Raw genomic sequence first — 5,534 nt, 5'->3', positions numbered from 1 at the left:
AGGGTCCTGGTAGGTCTGATCATCTCAGATCCCAAAGCTTTCAGGTTTTGTTATTCCTGCAGTGGTTAAGTGGTAATGCTTATCGAGTCTGTTATGGTATTTTCCCTCTCTCTAGAATGTACTGTGGGTCTTAGGTACGAGTATTAAATGAAAATGTCATAAATCATGCCGTCTCCAGCTTTATTTTGTAGTCTTAAGGATGAAACAAGATTTGTTAAAGAATAATAGGAATACAAGGCTTACAAATTTGGAGAACAGTTATACAACTGTATGCAGTTCTAGTTGTAATCATATCACTTCTGACTCTAAATGTATAAAACATTTCTTTGATGTGCCACTTTGGTCTAAGAAATTCAAATGGTGGAAAGATGAAGCTACATCAGTCATGTAATACACGCTTTACATTCAAAGAACAATTGAGGCAGGACTTTTGTTATAATAAAAGTCATTCTCAGAGGAGATTAACTGTTAACTGCTTCGTCATTTAATTATGTCAAACTTACTATATTGAAGCTTTCAACAAACACTTTCAAGAAAACTATTGCTTAATGTAGCTATTTAAACTAAATACTTTTATCTGCCATTTTAAATTTAATTTTTCCTACTGTTGTACAAAACAAATACACACGCACAAAAAAAAAAACTACCAAAGAAAGTAATTCAAAATGGTTCCTCTAGTATCAAAATGATACTAGAGCTTTCCAGCATGCAATACTCCCATATAACACAAACTTATGTATGCTTTTCAATACAAAAAATGTACCACATAAGCAAAAACTAGTATTTACAGTGATGTTCAGATGCTCTAGATCAGAAGCCCACATGGTAAGTAAGCATTTTTGCTCTAGTTTGTACAATTCACCCAATGTCCTTGTTATGAGTTTTTAGGTGGCTCCTAATTCAAGGGATATGCTTCACTTTGGAAGCGCCTCTTTTCACAGTAAAGTTGTGTGTTTACTCTGGTTAGGGAGGGAGATGTTTTATCTCTTACCTTGAGCATGCCCCCGATCCCTTTCCTTCCTCTGAAACTAATTGATTCTCTGTGCAAACATTTCTGGTGCACAAACATAGCCAAAGATCGCTTGCAGGTCATCTGAGAACCAGGAACAGAAGCTAAAGTCAGGGCTGCTGGTATATCCACCAGCCTCTGAGATAGACTGAACTTCACTGAATGACTTAACACTGCTTTTACAGTAAAGGAAAAAAAAATAATAATAAAAATGTTTCTGTTCAAATTATTGTAACATGTCAAACCAGCACAATAATTAATGGCTTACCGCACAACCATCAGAATAGACTGTAAACAAAAAGTTAACTCCAGATACATCCAAGATCTAGAAAACACACGACAAAAATCACAACAATAATGAAGGAGGGAAGCACAATAAAATACTACTAGACTTGGAGGAGCAAATGCTGCATCTTCTGCCAAGCAAAATGAACCAGTGGCTTTTGCCGGCAAGCATTACCTCAGCCACTTCTGGACAGACAGGCAGCTAGCTTTTATCCCTATCTCCATCGTCATGAGTCACTGTGTAAATGGTTTGGCTGCCCCGAGTGGATCTAGAAAGAGAGAAATACGAAGAGTGGGTGTCAGCAGCACACAGTGGAAGCCACAACCTGTAGCTCCATGGTCACCCTGCTAGAGGCACTGGGTGCACAGGTAGCATGAAGGACGACTGGCAGAGCCCTCAAGGCATTCACACCAGAGCCTCACAGGAAGAGAGGAAGAGAGCTGCTCAGGTAGACCCTACTACTGCTGGTGGCAGTACCAAAAGTAGTGGGATGTCAAGGAATGTGGAGACACCTGGAAATGCTGTCAAGGTACCCTCCTTCTTCACCCTACTCAGGAGGAGATCAGAAACCAACACTGCAGGGCTGCCCTGGGCAACATCTAGGATTAGAGTTGTACCAACAGATTTAGGTGTTTCAGCTACTGTGGTGGAAGAGATTGCCAGCTGGTATACCAACCAGACACTCTAAAAACAGGTGAGTTGAGACAGTGCGAGGAGTGGAGTGACTGAGATGGTTGTCACCCATCTCAAGTCAGCAGCCCCTAAGCCTTTCTAATGGCTTCACATCTTTTAAGAGATCTTAATCATATAATGATTGCATTATTTGAATCAGTTTGTTCTAGTCCCGACAAATCCCCATTTACATACTATGCTGTGTTCCCAGCTCTGTCATTAATGTTTAATGCCTTAATTCAGCCATCAATCCCCACTCAGCAAAACAATTCAGCTAAGTACATATTTAAAGTTAAGCATATTCTTAAACGCTTTGCCGAAATGAAGCGGTCTTATGCACATGGTGACATGCTTGGCTGAACTGGGTTTTCCATGCCCGAAGAGTTCCCGTCCTGTAGGCAGCTGGGAGTGAGGCCTTCTTCTTCCTCCTTGCATTCATGTGTAAGTGGGCGGCCTGTGAAGGACACAGGGTCTTCTGTAATGTCAAAGCGCAATGTTCAAGGAGAAGGTGATGGCAATTCTGTCTTGGTTTTGCTGCTGCTTCCTGCCGTGGCACAACCAGACATAGCCCTTTGTATTTTCTAAATTATGTCGAGCTGATTTATTTTAAATTCAAGTTTGAAATGTAGCTACTGCACTGAAGATCCCTGTCCACGGCACACTGATAGGATTGAGCTGATGCCAGATCACTGGGATTATTCAGACCTCAAAGGAAGGAAAAAGCAGGAAATCTTTACACAGATGCCATTTTGTCCCTGGTGGGTCACCTAATAGGGATACAAAAAGAAAAAAAAAAATAGTGATTGATTTCTCAAAGCACAGTATTTACCTTTTTCCACCAAGATTCATACTCCAACACTGACTAAATTGTTTTAGCTTTTCATATCAGTAATTTAATAGTACATTGCTGCAGGCCCTTGATTTGGTGGGTGGTGTGGAGGAATTTGTTTTTGTTTTTAATTTTCAGCTTCAGTTGACAATTTCTTTCTAGAGAAGAATGAATGAAATAAATACCGTAATGGACTTTTCAGCTGTAAGGGAACATGCAATTTATTATAGTTACATATTTCCTTTGCTGCTGGTAATGGGGGAAGCAATAGTGGATTTACTTTCTTTTATGACCATGTTTTATATATTCTTTAGCTTAAGTGCTTAAAATCTTATAAAGAGATTGTTTAAAATATTCTAAGTATTTGAGAGATGTTAGCATTTTAGTGTTCCTTTACAAGACAGCTGTCTCCAACAACAGCTCTTATATGTGCCATATACCTCTACAGCAAAGAGTAATTCAAAGGGTATCCAAATCCCCTCTTCAATATGGAGAGGAGAGTAATCTGCGGGGGCAACTTTGTGCCAATGACACGTTACAACATTTTGGAGATTTCTGATTTACCTCAAGGTTTGATTCAAATTTATCCTAGTTACGGGTGAAGGTCAGAGGAAAGGAGCTTCTTTAGCATGCCTTTTAATCAATCCAACCACGGTCTTAATTTTAGGTCAAAACTTTATTCAGTCGAGGTGCGCGTTCATTGATTTCTCTTTCATTTTACACAAGGAGGACATCCGTGACACCAATAAACAGCCGTGCAGCTTTCAGCTTACGCAAGAATAAAGGCTTGCCGCAGTTTGACCTAGTGTACATCCACCCAGTCCTATCTGACCGGATTGAACTGAAGAAACAGATTTCAGGGTTTCAAACAAATTTTACTAGCAGCTTGGTATTTAAAATCAGATTATTTTTTTTTTCTCCTCTGAAAAGTATTAGATATAATTGAAAGGTTAAATAGACATTTTCTGAAAAACTGGAAATACTTCAATCAAATAATGATGGACTGTAAGAGATCTGAAGAGGACACGTCCATTTATCTCGTTATTGTGATCTGGAAATTGGGCAGGGAAAAATCCGTGACCTACTTCTTTGTACATCTTAAGCCATGGGCAGTAATTGGACAGTTTCTTTGTGCAGCATTTGCTTTGTCTCCTCCAAACTTAGTTCTGAGTAGTAGGTGTTGTCCAGGGATTTTATGATCTGTGTGGCTGCCCTTGCTTTCAGTCTGTCACCATGGAAATTTTCTGTTTATCATTTTTCGGGTTTAGATTAGCTGCAAATGTTTCTGCTGCTAAGGCATCTTGGGGCCTATGGAGCTTCACAAATGCTGCCGAAATTTGGGTGATCCCAGAAAGTCAGTTGTTGGCTGTGGACCTTGAGAACCATGGCTGGGATTGATGCAAAAATGCAACCACATCAGCTGCTGGCAGCTGGAGATGAGAGCATCTTCCTCAGGCACATAGCCTGGAAGTGAGGGCAGCGTGGAGTGGCACACCTGAATCAGCACGGAGACATCTTGCCGGGACAGCACTGCGCTCACCAGCCACCAAAGTATGCTGCAGGTACAGAATCAACAACCAAGAAGTGAGCAAAGCTCCCTCGATAGGTGATCGAGCGGGTTTACTGATGACAGATTGTACTGTGCATAGCCGTAGAGTGGGCAGGCAGAGTTTCCAAGGCTTTGGTTCGGGGCCTGATGAGAGAGCAACATCTTCCCATGGGGTTCTCAGCACAGTGCAAGGCTTTACAGATTAAAGCCAACATGTATTATACATGCCATCTGTGTGCACTGCTCCTTAAATGCAAGCCACATAGAGGGACCAGAAAACCAGCAACCTTCCACTACAAATTTGCTTTTTCTGGTTGCCTGCCCCCCTCCACTTTTAATATAGCCATCTACCGGCGTGTTGGCTTTGGTTGTCTTGTCATAACAAAGCAAGCAAGCCTGTCTGTGTCATACCCAGTCTTCATCAGCTAATTAGCATGAGGCAGCCATGGGAGTTTCTGAGAAGCTAAACTCTGCTGTAACACAATTCCATCCACTGAGGAAGCTTTTAGATGCTCCAGCCATACATAATTTATTTTTGTCAGCCACATGGTAGTAAAGCTCATTTTGCATAATGGATGCTTGCAATGGAAAAGTGCTTACAGGGTTTCAGTAGAGCAGACAGCCTTTTCATCTATCTATATCAAAGAGAAATTAAACAATGATGGGATCAGCCTTGTGTAAAACTCTGAAAATAATGTTTTAAATGCGTGCAAAACCTATTAAAGCAGTGCTTGTGTTATTCAAATGCGCTGCTGCGTAATTGTTCATTTATACCTCTCTCCAGCATGCTTGTAGCTCCTGATTTACATACAATTCATTTTCCTGGCTGTAATTCCTATAAAATCCCTACGTGGCCACGCACGACTCAGTGCCAGGACTGGCTGCACCGTGGCAGCGTTTGCACCCAGGCCGCAGGTCACACCGAGCAACCCCGAAGCAAACCTGGGTTTGTGCCCTGCTGTAACCTGGGTGTGGGAGTGAGGCCACTGCGAGCCCCCACCGAGAGAGGACACTTGGTGCCCTGGTGCTGAATATGGTGGAGGGTATTGTTCTACTGCTGGTGGGCACATAAAATAAGAAGAGAAAAAAAGAGATAAGAAATGAAAAGAGGAAAAGTGAAAAGAAAAGAAAAGAAAAGAAAAGAAAAGAAAAGAAAAGAAAAGAAAAGAAAAGAAAAGAAAAGAAAAGC

Source organism: Oxyura jamaicensis, chromosome 1 (assembly GCF_011077185.1).
Source record: "Oxyura jamaicensis isolate SHBP4307 breed ruddy duck chromosome 1, BPBGC_Ojam_1.0, whole genome shotgun sequence".
Taxonomy (NCBI): domain Eukaryota; kingdom Metazoa; phylum Chordata; class Aves; order Anseriformes; family Anatidae; genus Oxyura; species Oxyura jamaicensis.
The sequence above is the reverse complement of the archived record's forward strand: the minus strand, read 5'-3'. Positions refer to the sequence as shown.